At 46.1% G+C, this 21901-nt stretch overlaps 2 long non-coding RNA genes across 2 annotated transcripts; both read left to right on the plus strand.

The window, feature by feature from the left end:
• Positions 1–604: 604 nt before the first annotated feature.
• Positions 605–7627, plus strand: LOC117722656 (uncharacterized). Its single transcript, XR_013104592.1, has 3 exons — positions 605–995; positions 3604–3706; positions 4191–7627. It is a non-coding gene; the product is annotated as an uncharacterized LOC117722656 (long non-coding RNA).
• Positions 7628–10698: 3071 nt separating this feature from the next.
• Positions 10699–20088, plus strand: LOC143434814 (uncharacterized). Its single transcript, XR_013104593.1, has 5 exons — positions 10699–11702; positions 17193–19072; positions 19152–19337; positions 19478–19538; positions 19656–20088. It is a non-coding gene; the product is annotated as an uncharacterized LOC143434814 (long non-coding RNA).
• The last annotated feature ends 1813 nt before the right edge of the window (positions 20089–21901 follow it).

Here is a 21901-nt window from a genome sequence, read left to right on the forward strand (position 1 = left end):
TTCATTGCAGAAATCTTAGCATCGCTGATGGGGCTTAAACTTGGTCACAACTCCAGATATCTGCAGTGGACACATTCATAAAGAGGCAAGGTTCATTGGGAGATGACTCAGTGGGTAAAGTAGTTGCTGCATTAAAAGGCCAGAATTCAGATCCCTTGGTACTCATATAAATTCCGGATCAGGAAGATACCTGATGTCAACCCTAGGCCTCTATACACATATGCGTAGACAAGAACACATACACACAAAGACATGTGTGCATACACAGAGGTTTGATTCTGATAATTATACCAAATACTAGTAGCTATAATGTTCATTTTTAGAGAGGAAAAAAAATGTTACCTGGACTTGTGGCCCCCAACCCCGACTCTTCTAGAATGAACAGTAAGGTAAAAAGACATCAGTTTTAATTGCCAGTACCTAGGAGAGAGAAGGCATAGTTACTGCTGGCAAGCGTGTTAAAGAGTGTTCTAATTAATTCAATGTCCTTTCTTCCAGCCTGGTGGGTTAAGGGGAAGTGACAGGTGTCATGTGTGCTGGCTTCGTGGAGCTTTTGACTTTGTTCCACTTGATTTACTCATCAGATCCAAAGTAAACAGGCCTCTGCCCCTAGCCTGGAGGGGGGCTTATGGAGCCAGTTCACTGGTTCAGAGAGCTGGGATTCCCTAGATGACATCTGAGAAAACCCAGGAGAGCAAACCAGGGCTTTCTGGAGCGATGTGGACTGTGGTGGCGTTCCCAAGACAAGCAGGCCACAGATCATCTGCAGTCTGAGCATGGAAGCTGCCCTGGGAGAGCATCAGCCAAGCCCTGGGTTTGGATCAGAAAAGGCTTTGGACCTATGCTATGAATGCTATAGGCCTAGGGCTCGGGAAGAATGAGTCTCAGGGACTTCAGTCTCTGCCTGTTTTGACAGGTCCAGGGAGACAACACAGCAGCAGAGTGAAGGCCTTGTATCTGCCTGTATCCGGGATTCCTTTCCCTGGGGTTTTGAGGTAAGTGGTACTATACATAGTCCACGATTCAGGTGCTGACTAAGAAGCTGCCGCATCACACTTCATGTCTCCTAATGTAGCAGCAGGCCTTGTCCCAGTCTCCAGAGCCCAGGGAACATGTTTCTAAGGATACAAGACAGGGCCAGGCAGACCCTGGGAGTGTGTCTCATCATCCTGGCCTTGTCGACCATTTTATCTGCATCTTCTATATAGGGAGGACTTGGACACTTAGTTGGATTGGCTGAGTTTTCTAGCATAGTCTGGGTCTTGCCTGTGCAGAGTCCACAGCTAAGGAAATCAGTAAGACGAAGCAAATAGAAGATAACAGAGGATGGGGTTGCTACCTTCCGGAAGGGACAGGAGCCTCATCTTTTTCTATGTCCAGCCAACTGTGGCTAAGTGAGAAAACTGCTCAGTGGTTCTGCCAAAATAGGGATGAAGATAAATTCAAATTGTATGTGAAATGGAACAGAGAGTACCTATTAACAACTCTTCTGGTCTGGGTAGCCCATACATCAGTGTGAGTTAGTTCTGCCCAGAATGGGAGTTTTGGGATATCTATCCAAAGTGTGAAGTCCATGGGCCCCAGCCTTACTCACTTGGTCGCCTGCAGGCATCAGGCCTAGAATGGTAGATCACTTAGTCTGTCTTAGATCTTATGGCACCTGGGTCAATCCTAGAACTTGTCACTGAATGCAGAATGCATGGAGGACTACATAAAGGAAAGAAGAAAGAGGAGGTGGCCAGAGACAAGCACAGAGAGAAACAACCACTCAAGCCAAAGGCTCTTTATACACATAAAGAGGAAAAGCAACCACTGGCTGAGGTTCAGATGGGCAGACCATGCTTTGCTTCTAACCTACGGTGTGCTCAGTGTACATGCACACACATACACACACACATACACACACACACACACACACACACACACACACACACACAGAGAGAGAGAGAGAGAGACAGAGACAGAGAGGCAGAGAGAGGGGGGAGAGACAGACTCTGGTCATCCCACTTCTCCATGTTCTGTTTGCTCTTCTTCTACTCCTGTGTCAGTTACTTTTCCTTTATTGTGATAGAATACCATGACCAAAGAAAAGTAGAGTTTCTTTGAGCTTGAGTCCAGAGAGATAAGGCTCCACTGTGTTAGACATGGCAGCAGGACCAGCAAGCTGAGAGCTCAACTTCAAACATGAAGCAGAGAGAACAAACTGGAAACAGGGAGAAGCTTCTGTTTTTATCTCAAAGCCCAAAGCTAGCAACAATAACTTCCTCCAGCAAGGCTGCTTCACCTAGTCCCCCGGCCCCCAAACAGCAACCCCAATTGCAGACATTTCTCAACCCTTTTTAAAAACTGGATGCCTTAAAGTATATCCCGTGATGTTTTGATAGAGTTTCAATAGTCAAGTGTATTGACATACCATCACTGTGTCTAAAGTCATCTTCCCATTTTCTGCTTTAGTCCCAATGGTGAGTTTTTAAAAAAAGGTAACATGTTTCCAATAATGTCTTATCTCTAAGTAAGGCAATGCTAGACACCATCCTGTGGCTATGGGTGACTTCACAAGTGCTCACAAGCAGATCTCAAACATAGGAAAAGCAGAAAAGTTATCCACAGAGGGACTGTTGTGTACCAGCCCCTTCCATCTTCTTAAGATATAGGGTATAAATGATAAATGGAACAACACACAACAGGATATTACAGAATAGAATGTTTACAGGGAGGAAAGACAACAGGATGCTTTAAGGGGAGGTGAAACCCTCTATCCTACAGGAAAGAGCCGTAAGATAGGAATTAATCAACGAAAACAGGCCCAGGAAGTACCTGAAATCCATCAGATTCTCAACTCCCCAGCCCCTGCAAAGTAAACAGTAAAGACTGCTGAGAATCACATTCAAACTAGCCAGCCTTCAAAAAGACTCCCAGGAGACAAAAAGCAAAACAAAACAACAAAATCAGCCAAGCTGCCTTAGAAGAAATTTATACCAACTGAGACTCCTGTGAAGGACACCCTCCAACCTGCTGAGCTGCCTAAAGGGTATACAGTATGCTCTGGGATCCCAGCTTTTGTAATCTGTTACTTGTGTTGGTGTGATCTTTGTCGATGCTGCTGTCCTGGAGTCATTTCTGCTGCTCTGTACTCTGGCTTATCGATACCTCTTCAGCACATCCCTCATCTGCTCATTAGATAGGCTCAGTGCCCGGCAGGATACTAGCAAGCCCGGAGGCATCTAATTTAATATCCCTTCCCCAGGTAGCCTTCTCTGCCCCACGATGGTTTTCTCAGAACTCTTTCCACACGTACAATCAATACCTGTAAATGTGTGTCCCTGATGATGGTAAGCACCACGTGAGACTGGAATATACCCATCACTTGTCACTCACCCTGGAGCTGGACTCAGAACCACTGTCTATAGAGCTTGAGGGGGAATAAATAATCCAGTTATCCAAATATGAGCAAAACCTCTGTGCAGAGACATCAGGTAGACCTAGACACAGGCAGCATCAAAAGTATATTGCCACCCTGTCCTTGGCCAGGCTGCAGCTAAGAAACCTCAGTTTTTTGTTTTTTGTTTTTTGTTTTTTTTTTGAAAACCGATGCGATGTCAGAGTGAACCTACTCAGCTCTGTCGCCTGGACAAGGGACTGCCATTCTGTCCACTAAGTCTCAAGAGTCTGGTGGTATTCGCCTTCACACCATGCTAAGCCCCAGGTAGGTATCTCCCTTAGCATTCCTGCTTCTTAGCTGGCTGCTGAGTGAGGAGTCACAGGAGAAGCCCCAGGTGTCACCCTTGGAGCCCACCCAGGAGCCAGCAACTATATGGAAGAACCATAGTCCCCTGGGCTCTTCTCTGGCCCAGTCAGGCAAAACTTTAGAGAAAGTGTTTAACATTAACCTGGGGGAACCTGTCAAAACACTATCCAGCCTTAAGCATCTGTGATTTTAAGGTATCTTGGGCTCAGTATCCAGGACTCAGAGGAAGAGCAGGGGAGGGGCTAGAGGACGCTCACAGCAGGGAAGGAACAGATGCTGGAATCAGACATAATACAGCCCACTAAAGGAAAGGGGCTGAGAGATTTGTGAGTCCCCGTTGGGATTCAGTAGAAATAGGAGGGGAAATTATTTAATACCAGTATTTCCTAATCATAACTTCTTGCTCTTTTGAAACAAACCCCGGGCCACTCTGCTGGAAAAGGAAGCTGATGGAAAGGTGGGCGCTCCACTTTAGATGATACTTCTGAGGCACATCCCCAAAGTCTTCTCTGAAGCTGGGCACTATTCCAAGAAGTAACCCCAGCATCTGCAGACCTAGCAGAAAAAACAGGAGAGAGCTCCATCACAGAAAGCCAGAAAGCCAGCTGGGAACCCCTGTCAGTGGTCCTGAGAACAGACTAGGGAAAGTTTGGTGTGTTCTGGACATTTTTATAGTGACTAAGGGCTCTCTTCTGGTCTCCTCTAACACTTGCACACACATGCACGGCCTCAAGCACGCATGCATGCATGCACACATACATCCACACACAATGCTTTTGACACTGAAAGAATGGGTTTTCTGTTGCTGCTACTCGCCTCAGTGTTCAGCTGACTTGTGAAAAACACAGGAAAAGATGATCTTCAAAACGGCTAAACAAACCAAAAGGCAGCTATGATGACATTTCTCCCAGACAGACCCAGCATGACAGTGAGGGCCCAGGCAACCCAAGCCATGAACAACAGTAGGCTGACTTGTGCAGGTAACCAGGTCCTGACTTCAAGGTGAGTTCAAAAGGCCAAGAGGTCAAGCCATGAACCTACCCTTCCCCTGGGAGAACGGTTGCTTTTCGGAATTCCATGACATAATAAGGTTAGAAAATTCCATGCCGGGAGCATCTGAAACCAATTATGGACACATTGCCAATTATTCAGGAGTTTTGATGTCCCATCCAAGACATTCCAGCAGAGTTCTGTAGGCACCAAGGGTCTGGCTGTGACACCCAGCTAGCACGCAGCATCTCTCGGCTTATCATACACCGGGATCGGATAATCACATTAGTGATGAAGACTTCCAGCCTGCCAAGCTATATTTGAAGCTACAGTCACCCATCCCATGGTGACCTCTCATATTGCAACAATGGTGGGTACTCGTGAGGCTGTGAGTATAGAGCCATGTGAACACTAGGGCTTTCATATTTCACTTCACTGGGTAAGCCCTATGCAGGGTATAACACACACCCATTGACATTCCAAATCTGGTGGATCCTAGAACTGGCCCATCAGGGGAAGCTGGTCTAACTTCCCGTTTCCTCCTTCCTGTTCTCAAACTTGGCTAGCCTGTTCTGTTCTCTTCCTCAGATACTCCAGGGTTACTCCTCTAGTCCCTTCCTCTGCCTGATGAACTGATTCCCTCGCTGTACATTTGTAGGAAGGAGATCCTGCCTGGTTCCATTCAACTGTCTTTACAAGATTAGAGCCCTTTCCTGGCTTTGTGGCTCAAGCAACAATTACACTGTTTGATATTTCTTGATCTGTGAAAATAACTTGGGGGAGCCCAACACATCTGGCTTGAATAAATGAACCTGGAAACAATATCACAGACAAACAAAAAACATGAGATATCTCCAGCTAAGGAACCGAGGTGCTCCAGAGAGATCTTGCAAGCATGACCACCCTTGTGCTGTCCAGGCAAGCTGGCTGCATCCTGCTTGCTGCATTCCATCCTGAGGTGTGAGCTATCACCACGGAGGAGCTGAGTTCTGCAGTCCGGAAGGGGCCTGTATTAGACACATAGACTTCCAGCCTTCCAGACAACTTTGTGGTGTTATGAGAATTCCTTCATTGAAGAGACTCAAACAACATCAGTCCCTCCTCACAAATTCCCAAATGACAGACAGAGTATGAGTCTACCACAGTTCACCCCAGGGAACCCATTGTTCATTGGCTTACTTACAGTTACACTGGGAAACTCCTGTCCAGCACCCATGATGCCCACTTCACCCCCAATGTCACATAGATAGAGTCCTCCCAGTTAATCCTATATAGCTTCTGTACTCTGGTCCCTCCCCGGACCCCTGAAACCACAGGCAAATAGGGCAGATTTGCAGACAAATGGCTGGAAGTGCAGATAAATATTTAGTAACCACCTCCCTCTATGAAGGAATCTCAACAGTCCACGGACCCAAAAGTGCTTGACGCTTGCAAGCAGGCACAGGTGATCTGACAATAACAGTGATTGTTCGACACTCGGTAGATAGGTCCTTTCAACACTAGGAGATTCTTAAGCAGCTGGCCTCCTTAATCAAGGGCCTGCGTAGCCTGTTTGTAGGACAGGTGTGCCCTGGAGCACACAGAAAATTTTAGGCAAATCAGTCAGGAAAATAACCCTATTGGTTTCCCACTCACAACCAGAGATGGCTGTCTGCTTAAGGAGTGTGGAGCAAATGCTTTAGGCTCTGTACAAGGCCTTCTCAGAGGAAAGGGGTTTGAGGAGTCACTGAAATAAATTTAATCAAGAGACACCACATGTGTGGGATAACGTGTGGATTTTGAAGTATTTTGAAGTACAGAGTGACATGATTTGGAGCTCTGCTCTGATTGGCTCTTGTCAGTTCTGCATTCTGTTGACAGGCCATCCTTCACCATACGGCATCTCCCACACTCATTGGAGTGTCGTGTCTCTTTCTCAGAGTCTTCTTGACTTCACCCCCTCATTCTGTTTTCATTTTCTCAGTCATTGTGACCTGTTAGCACCATGTCGTTAACCCTAATGGACGTCTTGGCCACGCAACCAAACATGGAGAGGACACTAATTTGCTATTCTAGAAGGCAAAGGGTCTTATCTATATGGGAATCCAAGCAATCTCTAATGCTGAGGAATACCCACCTTAGCCCCCTACATCTATGAAGAGAGACGGCACATGTGTACAATATGGTGACCTATTTCCCAGCATGCTTTCTTGAGGGACAGTACAGAAAGTTTTATCAAGGCTTCTTAGAGACAGAATGGGGGAAGCCCTGTAGAGCTGAAAAACAAATTCATACCCCTGTGTTTCCCAAAGTCATGTACAGCCTTTGAAGATGTTATTCAGGGGCCAGAGAATGCGACTTCCATCAGGAGACTAAACAGCTTCACCTTTAATCCAGGGATTGAATGCTGGTTTACTCTTTGCTGATAAGGCCTACAAACCTATAAATTACTCATGTTCTTGTGGTGATTATGTTATAAAAGACCACCCAGGTCGATGAATGGGAACTTTTAGCTGAAGAAAAACCGAAAAATAGCAATTATGTCTCAGAGGCTGAATTCCACTCCACAGGCTCAGCGCTGAGAGAGCACCCTCCTTAGAAGTGTGGGTACCTGAGGATACCAGAGGGAACAAGAAAGAATAGGATGTCGTTGCACACAGGAATGGATGACCAGGAGGATCCCAAGGTTCTGCTCATCCTGCCAGGCTTGCATGAGTGTTCTGCTCATTTTTGCTCTTCGAGGCAATTAGCTGAAGTGCACAGATGAATAGGAATCAGGCAGACACTAAAGGGGCGTGTACAAAGGGAGTAAACTCGGAAACATTCGGTAGTGTCCATTTAGACTGACCGCACCTGGCTACAGTGTTTGATTTTTTTTTTCCTCAATGAAGGAATCACTCTCCCTTTGCATATCTGGCTATGTTGTGTTTCCTCCCCCCCCCCTTTTTTTTTTTGGCAAAGAAATGCCTAGAAAGGCTCATTAGAGCCTGATAAATGCGCGGCCACTGGCTTTTGTCTCCCAGCCAAGAGCTCCCTCCTGGGCTGGGTGCTGACTCAGCACTGCACACACAGGCATTCTCTCCAAGAGAACTGGCCATGGTCAGCCTCTCATACTTGTGGTCACAGAGCAGCGCTTCATAAATGTCTCCAGCTAACGAAGTGCAGCTGATGAGAGAACGTTTGTGAATGGGATGTACCGGCCGGGCTTTCGAAGAGATTTCCCATTCGAAAACGAATTCCAGTTATTCTCTGTAGCAAGTCAGGGAGTGGATTCCATTTTGGTAGCATGATATTCTTTCAGTATTGATGGTGGAGGGGGTCAGGGTGTAACTCAGCAATCTGAAGCAAATTAAAATCCAGAAATGCAGAGCGTAAGCAAACAGCTGTAAGACCACTCAGCTCTGAGGGTTCTGGCAAGTGCACTATTAAAGGTCACACGACAGGCGCTGGCAAGATGGCTCAGTGATTAAGAGCACTGACTGGTCTTCTAGAGGCCCTGGGTTCAATTGCCAGCTCATGACTGTCTGTAACTCTAGTATCAGGGGCTCTACTGTCCTCTTCTCCCCCTCTGTGGGGACCAGGCATGTATGTAGTAAATAAACATACATTCAGGCAGAAGACTATATACATAAAATAAATAAGTTTTTTAAATATTTCAAAAAAAATCTCAAAAAATAAAATGGAGAATGACTGAAGAAGACATGTGATGTTAATTTCTGGCCTCATGCTCATGCATGCGTGCAAACACACACACATACAGACACACAGAGACACACACACACAGTCAGACAAACAGACACACACACAGATAGACACAGACACACACACACACACCCCATGGCTCAAATGAGTAAAGACAGCACTCACATGCATGACACAGGACTTCAGTGGGTTTTGTTCTCTCCTCCTTAGCCATGAACTTGAATCTTAAGAATCTAACATGATTCTTACAGTTAAAGTTGTGTTCCCCCACATAATAGTGGAAAAAAAATAAATCTCATTTCTGCTGATGACACAGTTTTATTGTCATGAACTGGGAATAACCTCAAATGATCCAACCACAGCCAGAAGGAACAGTTCAAGTTGAATCCTGTTAAATCCAAAGCCATGGTCTTTGTTAGCGACCTTCAAAACTCCAGTCTCTGCTCTAAGAGACTGAGAACAAATCAGTTTTCAGCTCAGGCATCTGGTAGGAACTCTGTTCCTGTGGCTGTCCTGACACACAGGAGAAAGACTCTCCAAGGCTTTCCTGGGTCCCTAGTGACAAACGGTAACACTCAGCCTGAAGACATTTTAGGTCCAAGTTGTGTGTGATTGGCTCTGTTGCATTAAAGTCTGAGGTCTCCCTAATGACCAGAGCCAAAGATGGCTGCTGAAGAAAAATCTCAAGATTTTGCCTGCAATGGCTTCCCCCTTGTCCAAGACAGCAGCTTCCAAATGGGCCACTCTCCCCAGCTTCCCAGCAATGGAATGGCAGCTGAGTGCTTTCTGCATTCCTCTGGAGTCCTCCATCCTGGGAGGCAAGCTACTTGGAGCCACTCAGGACTGAGTTGCCTTCTCCTTAGTCCCTGGGGCTGAAATGGGGCTGAATGGCTCTCATGTGGCTTTCTTCTTGAGTTCTGTCTCTTCTCCCACTTTGCAGGTCACTGGGTGAGAGGGCAGGCTTTGGTGAGAGCTTCATGGCTGACACTGCTTCTCAAAGGCAAGCAAGCCCAGGCCAGGGAAGAAGGGGAGGCAATGAATGGTGTTTTTTGGCTTGGACTGAACCTTAGGAACATGCTAGAATATCAGCAGTAGCACACTTAGATCACAAAGACATTGACCTTAGCCAGGACCTTGTTTACTGCATCACACGTTCACACTGTCACCCTGGGCTTTGGCTGAGGTTTGCTGCATGAAACTGTCATAAGAGAACAGCTTTTATATTTCTTTAGGAAATATTATCCGAGCCCCTTCTCATTATGTTGTCCAGTGCCCCACAGGGGACATCCACGTATGTTTTTATTTTAATAACTCACTGCCAGAAAACATCCTTAACCTGAAGAACTTAAGTACTTCCTACTTCCTGACAATAGAAACCACAACATGGGCTATGTCTTGCTGTTTCTCCCCTCTCCCTTCTGGAATGCTCAGTTACAAATTCAAAGCTCATTCCAACTACACTACCCATGCCAGGGTGCATGTTCTGCACTTCCTTTTTCTGTCTTGATTCTGTCTTATTAACCTTTGAAAACACCAGCCCCGGAACATAGCTTCTTTTCTGCTGGTCTGTGATGTACTTGCCAAAGCCATCAGGAACACCTTCTTGATTGACTGAATGCTGATAAAGTCACACACACACACACACACACACACACACACACACAAAACAAAACAGGAGAGAGGCTCCCATTCTTCCACTTCCTACAGGAAACTTGTTTTCTGTTAAAGCAGAGGAGATGACTGCTGTCCTTGAACTTCTGACACACCTCCTGGCATATGGTCCCCACACTGTTTGTTCCTCCATCTGTGTTCACAGCATAAAGAAGGTTGTGTGCATTCTCTGGGCTGAGGTCATGCTGGGAAAAGAGTAGGGGTCACTGAGCTGTTTCTGCACATCCATGTCAGTACCACGGACCTACACTGAGCTGACCTGCTTCTCGTGTCTCCTACCTGGTGGTTCTCCCCCTGCACTGCCTCCGACTCTGCAGGTCTTTGGGTGGAGGGCAGGTTTGCGTTGAAGCTTCTTGGCTGGAGCTCTTTCTCAAATCCACTGACCCATATATGCCTACAGCTACAAGACAAGTCTGGAGGCACACCAAGATTCTGTAAGTTGCTAAATTTCCTATTATCTCAAATTGAATAACACTATTAGTCATGTGTATCAAATGATCCAATTCACAGCAGATCACAAAATGCTTTGGAGATGACCTATTCCATAGTCCTTCTCAAACAACGGCAAAAAAAAAAAAAAAAAAAAAAAAAAAAAAAACCAAAAAAAAAAACAAAACAACACTGGCTCCTGACTAAATCTCTACTCACATTCAGTGAAGGGCCACATGAAGGGGAAGAAAACCTGAAACCTACATTCTCACTGAAACACCACATTTCGGGAATGTAATGAGTTTGGCACCTGGGCTCTGCTCACCTCTGCATCCTGAGGGAGCCTTTCAGACAGATGTTAGACTGTCTGGTGGATTCAGCCAGCACTTCTGGGGCTACAAGAGTGAACAGGAAGACTCAGGAGAGTAGAAAGCTGAGGCAGGGACACAACAGTCTTTTAAGCACAGGAGTGATGGCTAATCTTGACCTGACTGGCTTTAGAATCAACTAACAAAGGAAGTTGTTGGGCACTTCTGCCAGGGAGTTTCTTGATCAGATTATTTAAAATGAAAAGACCCACCCTAAATGGTTGAGACACCTTCTGGTGGCGGCTGAGATAATGGGACACAGAAGAAGAAAACTTTGCTTTTTGCCTGCTTGCCCTCACTCTTGCTGGCAGGTTCATCTGTTCTGTTGCTGATGCATTCCTTCATCAATATTAGAACCAACATCTTCAAGGTAAATTGAAGACTAACATCCCTCCAGGAATCCTTCAGCTCTTCAGTGCTAGATAGGGGCTGAGGTAAGACACGTGCTAAGGCAAGATCCATGGAGGACATGTTTGGAGGGTATAAATGGGACTCGATAGACAGTGATCAAGGTTGAGCTTGTCTTGTCTGTAGAGCTAGCTGTGCAATGCTTGTGGATCTCCCGTTTTCACTAATCTTTGCTTCCCTGAGAAAGATACAGATAGAACTTCTCCTGGAGTTCCTGCTGGTCCCTTCTGCTGACTCGTGCCTAGGCTAAGGCCTGGCTGTCTCTACTAGGTTGTGCCACTGCTGCTGCTAACCCAACACTACTTAACTGGACTTCTGATATTTCTGTGAAGTGTTTGCGAGTGGATTGAGCTGCCACTGCTAACTCCTGTGAACTGAATTGCTGATTTCCAGACAACACTTCCCCTGTATCCTTTCTTTTTTACTACCTCTGGTGGGTGGTGGGCTAAAAGGGAGGTTAAAACATTTAAGAACCATCATTAAGAATAGGTTTTTGAAAAAATTAAAGTTACAAAGTTCAGTTCAGAGTTTGGAGTGAGGGGTGGCCAGAGGTGGGGCATATGGGCAGAAGCAATAGTATTTGTAAGTCTAGGTATTACCAAGACAAATTACTGGATATCTTTCCTCAGAGACTACTACTGCAGCCCTCTGTGATCTTTGATTCCCACCCATGCCCCTTCTCTGGGATTTTATATGGGAAGCCACAATGGAAACAAGAGTAATACAGCTAACGGAAACCAAGACACCCTTCCCATGTCAATAGAAGATGGACGTTTTTCTGGACCATTGCCTCCCTCCCTCTCAAAATGGCAGCCCGAGTCCTTCCAAAGCCTTCAGCCTCTCCATCTCCACCTGCTATGTCCTAGTTTGGTTTTCTGTTATAAACACCATAACCAAAAGCAACCTGAAGGAAGAGAAAGGCCTTTGTGGATAACATGTTACATATAGTCCATCATCAAAGGAAGCCAAGACAGGAATCTAGAGGCAGGAACTAAAAGCAGGGAGCATGGGGGACGACTTCTCACTGGCTCGCTCCCAGGTTCACATTCAGCTGCCTTTCTTGTACATCTCAGGCCCACCTGCCCAGGCATGGCAAAACCCACAGTAGCCTGGGTCCTCCTCCATCAATTAGAAAGAAACAAGAAACAAAAACAAAACAAAATAGAAACACCCCTGGAGACATGCTCAGAGGCCAATGTGATGAAGACAATACCTCAACTGAAATTTCCATTTACCAGATGTGTGCAGGTTTGTGTCAAGTTGGCAAAGTCTAATCATCTCACACAGGTTCCCATCCATCACTCTGGGCACCTGCATCCACTAAGGAAACGTTTCCATGCACCATCCCACGATGCCCCCCATCACCTCTCCTGTCATGGCTCCATCCCCCACACATGGCCACCAACACTGTCATGTCTCCTTCTTCTTCTCACTCAGAATTTTGCGCCACTGGACACTTTCATGACTCCCCTCTTTCATTTTTTTATGCCCCCTCCACTAGCCCATTCCCACCAGAGCTCATGAAGGAATCATGTCTAGTCTCTGAGATTTTTTTTCCCACGTGTGCATCTCAGTACCAAGAAGAGCACTGGACACATGGAAGCACTCATGAAATACTTGCTGAACAGAGGAAGAGTGTTCCTGTAGGCCCCAGACACGGGCACATCCATATTATTGCAGTGGTTAGCCTGTCGACTCTCTGTTTGTTTTCCTTGGTTCTTGGCCATTGAATAGTCATGACCCAAAGAGACACCGTGTTAGAAAGAAAGGAAACATCCTGAGAATTGGGCAGAACTCATTTCTCAGGCTCCCGTTGTGAGGCTCAGGTAACCCTCCATTTCTACAGATAGTTTTTCTCTAAATAGCAACCACTAAAATGGTAATAGCTATCACTTGTAGAGCGCTTACTAATGTACCACGTGGTGTTAATGATCCTTGAGCCTCCTGTCAGACGCTCAGGAGGGGGACACTCTCGTTATGTAGAGTCCACAGAAAATAAAATGGATTCTCAAAGACAGTGAATGCATTACCAGAACCACAGCAGTGAGTGCATCAGCTAAGCTGAGGTCAAAGCAAGATTCAGTTCTCCAGTGTTCATACATTGCTCCTAGGGAAGACAATGTCCCATGGGAAGAAGTCAGTAGGGGGTATATCCCTGACAATTGATCTGTCTATCAACCCACCCATCCATTCATCCACCCACCCACACTTCCATCCATCCTTCATCTGTTTCCCTGCTAATTAAGGTCGAGGTCTACTATTGTCTAGATAGCCTCTGGGCGCTGCACAAACTAGAGGACTCCCTTTAGTAGCAGGGCTTCCCCTTCTCTGATCTTAACCCCCACATGCCTCTATTTGCAGAATGTCACAGAGCCTAGGATCACAGGTTCAACTTCCTTTCTCCCTGAGAAAACCTGTTCAGTTAGCACCTGAGGTTCCTGGAATGTGCCCCCCATGCTAATGAGACATCTTACTACCTTCAGGCAATGACATTCGCCTACCTTGAATGTCCGAATGTCCCTACCTCTTTAACCCAAAACGATATAGCTCTTGAACAACCCCAAATAAAGTAGATTTCTCTCCCCAGAGCTGGTCCCCATGTGTCGTCATTACCATATGTACTCATGGGGTCTGTCGTCTCTGCTCCATTTGCCATCTCCAGAGGCAGGAAGGGCCACATCATCTACTCACACCCACTCACTCACATGTCCATATTTCTATACTCATACCTACTCACACACACACACCTGTTCATGTATTCTGCCATTCAATTATTCATTCAGCCATTTACCCATCTACTCTCTGACTTTCTCATATACTTAAACAGCTATTATGAGTAACTCAGTGTAAACATATCCTTCCAACCAGAGAAACTAGTCACAGAGCCTGTCCCTGTGGCAGTCCATCAAGAGTGACATCTTTGTCTTCAAAAGACAGTACATCATGACTTCATTAGTTATACCAATATCTTGGAGTTTGAAATGACAGGAACTTGGCCAGAAAACAAACAAACACATAAAATTCAACCAGCAAGAAACCCAAGAACCCAAGAACCCGAACATATTTCTAGGCCAGACACTGTGGGAATTGGCCATGCCATCAGAGACATCCAGTTCCTGAATTGTTTTTAAAATTAAAATTTAATTTGTCAAAAGTAAAAGCCCACACAGTTCATAGTTTAAAAGTTATTCTTGGGAGATGGCTCAGTCTGTAAAGTGCTTGCCGTGCACGCCTAATGACCTGAGTTTACTCCTTGGCATCCAGACAAAAAACTGAGTGCAGCTGGGCACACCTGCAGTCCCCGTGCCTGAGAAGCCGGGCAGGATATCTCCTGGGATTGCTGACCAGGCATCCTAGAGAGATGGCTGCACTACAGACCAGTGAGAAACCCTATTCCCCCATCCCCCCGCCAAGAAATAAGGTGGAGAATGAATGACTGAAGAGTGATCACACACACATACACACATATACACATAGAAACACAAAGACGTGTGCTCACACACATACACACACATGGAGAGAGAGAGAGAGAGAGAGAGAGAGAGAGAGAGAGAGAGAGAGAGAGAGAGAGAGAGAGAAATTAATGTCACAAAGATCCTCAATAAATGCCACACCATCCCAGGCTCTCAGTTCTCACCCAGAGCTGGCTTTATCTCATTTGTTTGTTAAACATCACTGTGCGACATTGTAGCCCACAGATGCACACATCAAGTTCCAAGTAACACCCTTGCCTCTGTATGTGCTTTCTCTCACTCAAAAAAAAAAAAAAAAAAAAAAAAAACCAACCCTAATTAGTAAGCAACATGAAAGCATATGATTAGATATTGTCCTAACAGCTTGCGCTTGCATTCCATTAGGAACTGGGTCTTAATGTCTCATTTTAGGTCCCTTGAGCCGAAAACACACTTATATCCTTGAGAGGAATGCTAAAGATACAAGAGATTTCCATCAAAACAAACCCCAGACTCTGACTCTCACACAGCACTGATACTGTGTATCCAGCATCACGACAGTAGGCACAATCCTTGCTGTGCTTCATTCACTTTTCCACTGTCTAGAAAAGAAATCGTGCAATCTCCAGCTGGCCCCTTAGCTTTGCAAGCAAGTGTTAATCTTCTCCAGTTCTTCCATCCAAATACTAAGTTCTTTCATCCAAATACTAACCAGGCCTGCCCATGCTTAGCAACCGAGCAATGAGGTATGAGCTGGCACAGCCAGGGCAGTATGATTTTTTTCTCCGTAGATGAATCCAAAATCAAACAGCATAGTTTAAAGAAATAGAATTTTAGGTTTTGTTTAGTGACTGACTTCTTTCAAGTTTTATCTGTGTTATGTTATATGCCGATGTGTCATCACTTTTTTTTTAAATGGTGGACTATTTTCTTACTATATGAGTATACTGCATTTTGTTTTTCTACTCATCAGTAGATGTAAATATGTTTTACTCTAATCAGTAGATTCATGTGGCTGAGGCTGCTATTTCATCTTGTGTTTTTATTTCCCCTGTGTGGATGCCAGGTACAGACTTGTTGGGTCATATTCTGTCCTATGTTTAATCATTAGAGTTACAGCCAGCCTGCAGAGCAGTAGTCACCATGTTAACCTCCCAACGGCAACACGTGGAGCAGCCTGCCGTCCTCTGAATCCTCGCCAGCACTTGTGGTTGCCTGATAGGTGAATTTTTGATGTTGCTGGGCGACACCCAAGAAGGTTAAGAAACAAGTACAGGATATGAGGGACATGTTCAGAAAGAAAGATGGAACTCATTACCCACAATCCTTCAAATGCCTTGTGGATCCAATTTGGCCATATTAAATTATTAGATCAAATATTGCATGTCCTTTGTGTATCCACCTCCATCTTGAGAATTCACTAACCAATGCTTCCTTCCTCTCTCCCTCCCTCCTTCCCTCCCTTCCTTCCTTCCTTCTTTCCTTCTGTCTTTCCTTTGGTTTCTTGTTTTATCTACCTGTACTTTACTTTCTGTTCAGCCTTGTATTCTTTCTTTGGATTCCTGTTCATACTTATCACTTTCTTCTTTGGAGTGTGTGTGTGTGTGTGTGTGTGTGTGTGTGTGTGTATACAGTGTGAACATTCATCTGTCTATGAGCACACATAGAAATGTGTGCATGTGGTGGCACTTGTGTGGAAGTCAGATGACAAAGTCCTCTGGTTGAAACAGGCTCTCTTTTTGCTTCTCCCCCGTGCGTGCAGGCTAGCTATCTGTGAGCTTGGGGGGGGTGGGGTGCTCCCTCTTAACATTTCCCCACAGAAGTGCTGGAAACACAGATGTTCGTGCTACCATGTCAGCTTTTAAGTGCACTCTGGGACATTCTGGGATTTGAACTTGTCACTGGGCTTGTGTCACAAGTGCTTTTACCCCCTGAGCCATCTCCCCAGCAGGTGGGACCTCTCAAGGATGATAGAGGTGACCTCTGCTAATATTCCTATTCGCAGACAGAGAATATGTGCAATCTCAGCTTCACCTTATTATCCAGCAAGACAGATCAGCACCATTGAGTTTCTCAGTTGATTGCACCTTTCTAAACCCTGCCACATACAGGTTACCAGTGGAGAAGCCATGGATGGGCAGCATTAGAAACAAGGCAGGTGTTTCACATCAATGGCTGATGGGGCATCTCTGTCTATCCTTTATGCCGGCCTGTGGGGAGAGAGGGCTCTCAGACTCAGGAAGTCCTCAGTGAGAATCAGCAAACCCCGAGAGTTGAGGTGTTTTGTGAAAGGGACGGCAGCTTTCAAGATATAAGCATCAACTCGCACCCCAGCTCCTGCTCCTGTGTGTTTCCATTTTAAAAATCCATGGCCACAGACGGAACTCCTTTTGTTTGGAATTGTCCTTGACCTCTGTTCACTGAATCTTTTTACACTAACAAAAGTTTAAAAAGAGCATGGCCTGGTTCCCTCCCCTCATGCATGGCTCCCCCTCAGTGAAGAGGGCCACCTGCAACTAAGTGCAGCCTCATCGAGCAGAGCCAGAAGGAGGATCAGGGAACAAAGACTCCAGCCCTGAGAAAAGCAACACACTGCGCTTCCCAAGGAAGGATGTCTCAAGTCAGGACTCAAACCATGGTAGGTGTGAAATAACAAAGGCGCCCTGTGCGCCAGCAGACTTATAAATCACTGATTAAACTCAGCGGAAGGGATTTTATTTACTGCAAGCTTTGGGGGGTGGGGGGAGTCTAGCTTTAACACCACAACAAGAATTATGAATCTTCAAGAAAATATAGCACGTGACAATTCCCAAACTCACGTGACTGTGGAGACCAGATTTCTATACTGCAGAGCAATAGCAGATGCCGCCGAAAGCAAGGAACATTTGTGGCCTTTTTCCCAGGGAGAAGACAGGTCCTGCCTTCCGGTGTGGTGTCCTATTGTCTTGGCGTGAAATCATTATGTGGTAATCTATAGTCTGAACGTTTTTATTGCTTGAAAAATATCGATGCCCCAGTTTGGGATCCTTCATTCGGAAGTTCTGTACTAACACTGGTTTTGTTTGTTTGTTTTTTGTTTTCCCTCAAAAGCCTTATTTTGAAGAAAAACTTCTTCTCCACTCACAACACATCTTAGAGTATCATTCATCTCTGTGGTTTCTGCAACTTGCAGGCAGAGCAGGACTGGAATGAAACATTGTAACTCAGGGGCCTGCTGGCTGATCAAGTTACTTCTCTGCAGAGACCAGGACTACACACTCAACTAGAGCCTCATTTTCCTGGTATAGAACAGCAAGCAGCACTGGGGACCTGCAAGGCCTGAGAGGAAGCCATGGCAGACTAAAGGCCTGGCCAGGAGGATGGCACTTCCCATTCTGATTAACCCAGAGGCACCCCTGTGATACAACACAGACTTTGAACAAACTTGACTAAGTAACACTTGACACAACATTGGGCAGAGAGGACACATCTTCCAGGAATCAGCTTCCTTGGCCAGCACAATAAAGGTCACAATCTGGCATCTTTAAACAACAGGCTTTGTTTCCTTATAGGTCTGTGACCCAACATCTGTATCAAGGTGTATGAAGGATGCTGTTCTCTTCTATGGCTTCAAGCAAGAATGCTCTCACCTCTTGTCACCTCCGGAGGTTGCTGGCATGGCTAGGGTCTCACTCATCTGCAGGCATCACCACCCAGCACACTTCCCTGCATCCCTGTCCCTAGCCTCCTCATCACCAGCTTTCCTATTCTTGTAAGGTCCTCCAATTAGATCTGCAGACTCCACTGTTACTTCTTGTTTCTTTGTTTTTGAGACTGGGTCTCTCTCTATAGTCCTGGCTGTCCTGGAACTTACTGTGTAGACCAGGCATATCCCAAACTCACAGAGACCCACCCTGCTTCAGCGTCCCAAGTGCTGGGATTAAAAGCATGTGGTACCACACCCAGCTGTCACTCTTAACAGGCTCACATTTGCAAAGACCCAGATCCCTCATTCACAGTTCAGGGGATTAAGATTTGGACCTGATGTAACTTAGTCTAATAACTTAGATTCTTGCAGGGGCTGTTCTGTAAGAATTGTGATAGCAAGATCGAAGGACTAAACACGGTGGGGGTGGGGAAGGCTGGGAAAGACCTAAGTGTAGGGGCCAGAGAAACTGCTCAGAGGTTAGGAGCACTGGTTACTTTTCCAGAGAACTCAGGTGTCATTCCTAGCACTCACATGGCAGCTAACAACCATGTGTAACTCCAGCCCCAGGGGATCGGATGCCCTCTTCTGATCTCCACAGGCCTGCACACACACATGTGGCATGCAGCCATATATGCAGGTAAAACCCCATACACATAAAAATAAATAAGTAGATCTTTTTTTAAAAAAATAAGTACTAATTTTAAATGTGTACTTAGGTTGGACTCATGTCTGAATGTGCTTCAAACTGAAAAAGACAAGACTAGAAAGAACCGCCATACACTTCCGTTGATGATAAACTTCCTTCGTGCTGATCCTGGTGAGCAGTGCCTAGACACTGAAATTCAAGGCCAAGATAACTCTGCTTCTCCCTTGAAAGAGGAAATCCACAGTGTCTGGTTCAGGTAGGACAATAGACTTAGGAAGGGCACGTGCCAGAGGTCAAAGCCATGATCTGTGAGCAGTAACAAGGACAGGGATGGTGATGGAGAGACCAGGGGGGGGCATTGAAGCTCCAGACTAACCAAGAGCCTTCTCCCTGCAGTCAGATACGCATAGAACAGTAGAGCTGTTTCCTGGGCCTGCAGATGGATAGCCATGAGAATGTGAGTGTGGGTTCAGGGTTCAGGACACAGCCCAGCCAAGGGCTGCTGGAACGGAGGAGCCTCACATGGGTTTCTTGTGGAATGACTGCTGTCTCCAATGTCTGGTTTTGCTCCTAGCTTGAAGAAAAAAGAAAATTTGGTTGTGAACAAAGAGGGCTTCTTACTTTGCTCATTGCATTGTTGCTTCGTGCTCCCCAGCCCTGAGCCCACAGATGTGTCAGCATGGATGGCCCCAAGGATGAGGAGCAGAAAGTGGGGACAAAGATTGAGAGTCCAGTGAGTCACTCTTATCATCCATGACGGCTGGGAATTCAGCAGAATGTTCTCAAAACACCACCCAAGAATCCCCTGAGCACTGTGTGCCCAGGACTCAGAGCTATAAATTCAGATGGTACTGGAGGGAGAGGTCGGGAAGGGCTGCAGGTATGTTGGCCCATGGGCCACATGGGTCCAACCGTGGCTATATTGTGGCCCAATACTTAACCATAAACCTATGTAAGACTGGAGGCTTTCGTTTTGTAACTTGATTGTTTGATTTTTTTCAAGTGTGAACTTGGGGGTACCATCTTATCACAATGTCAAAAGGTTGGCACAGAGATAAAGGATGTCCTAGCTGGGTCCCGCAGACCGCCAGGTATCCCATGGACCTTTTGCAACTCTGTGCAGGGCTTTCCAGCACTAAATACAACTGGGACTCGCGAGTAAATGAATGTTCGAAAAACCAAAGGTCAAATGAGTGAGCAAGAGAGGTTCTGCAGAGTGGGTGGGTAGAGAGGGAAGATGGTTGGTTAGCCTGGTCTCTGGGCTCATACAGAACTTTCCTGAAGCTGTCTGGAGTTGTGGAGTCCCTCCTGTGAACCCCGTCTTGCAGGAAGGGAGGTGGTGCTGCCATCAGGATGCGGCTGGCTATCTTTGGCCGCTTGACCACAAATGAGTCCTCTCCAGGAGAGCATGGAGTATTTATGGTAGGGAAAAATTGCCTCTTCCTCTCTCTCTCTCTCTCTCTCTCTCTCTCTCTCTCTCTCTCTCTCTCTCTCTCCTTTTTTACTTCCCCCTACCCTTTCCCTTCAGAATCATCTGCCCTCAGTTTCGCAGGAGGGAATCAAACTTGGGGAGATTTGGAGCTGAGCTGAAACCACAGCTTTGATGCAGATGTCACCAAGGGTCCTCCTGGTGGGACAGTGGACACACAGCTCCAGCTTGCCCCTCCCCCATTCTTGTAAGTACTGCTCTTGGAGTAGAGAAGGAAAGAAAGTTCTCTGACCTTTAACCCTGGTAGGGTTGGTCTCTAAACAGGTGAGGCCTCATAAATGCTTTTACCCTACCCTTAAATGCACAGACCCTTTGTCCTGAAAATATGGTTCCATAAGTCTGATCTTTCCCAGATAAGAGACACTTTGTTAGGGTCCACACACCCTGAGTAGCTTCTGGTACTTCTCGATGGGTTAAGCTAGATTCCCATGGTAGATTATGAGGGCCTTTCATCCCACACGTACCATGAGTGGCCTAAGTACCCTTCATTGTCTCACCTTTGACCCTGCTGAGGAAGTCAGTTCTGAATCTGGACACTGAAGATCTTCAAGATCACTCACCAACTGCATGGCTGACATAGACAACTGACTTAGCCGCCCAGAATACCCACCCACTTTCTCGCACCAGCTGCCCTGCCCAGGCCCCTGCTCTGAATGCGCTGTATGACTACGTTAGACTCTCCTCCTTTTTTACAGTCAATGCAAAGACAGCAAAGGCGTAGAGGACTTATGGATCCTCCCTCTGACCATGCTGGGTCCTGTAGCTGCCATCCCTTTCTGCCCATTAACATCCTACATCAGGGGTCAGTGCAATCTGTCTATAAAGGACCAGAAAGAAAACGCTTCAGGCTTTATGAATCACACAGGGTCTTGGTTACAAAAAACCAAACTCAACCAGCAAGCAGGAAAGCATCTCTAAGCTCTCCAACAAGAGCGTGGTGACATTCCAGTAACATTTTATAAAACTAACCGGTGGTCTAATTTGGACCATAATCTGTACTTTGCCAAGCCCACCCTTAAATTGAATCCGAGCCTCTCTCCACAGTAGGCATCCCCTTCATCATCCTACGTGATACTTCCCAAACACATCTGCCAGTGGATTGGTTGATTTGTGGTGCACATAGGGCTGCCCACATACAAGTCACCCAGTTCAACCAGAAGTCCAGAGACTTCTAGAAACCAATGACACCTGAGTGGTATGCCCCTGGGACGAGGAGACAAACCATGCAAACCTGAGGACCTTAGTTTGGACACCAAGAGTCCTTGAAAAGGCAGACACGGCTATCCCAGCAATCCTGTGGTGAGACAGGATGCAGAGGCAGGAGAATCCCT

This window comes from Arvicanthis niloticus, chromosome 17 (assembly GCF_011762505.2).
Source record: "Arvicanthis niloticus isolate mArvNil1 chromosome 17, mArvNil1.pat.X, whole genome shotgun sequence".
NCBI classification, from domain to species: Eukaryota; Metazoa; Chordata; class Mammalia; order Rodentia; family Muridae; genus Arvicanthis; species Arvicanthis niloticus.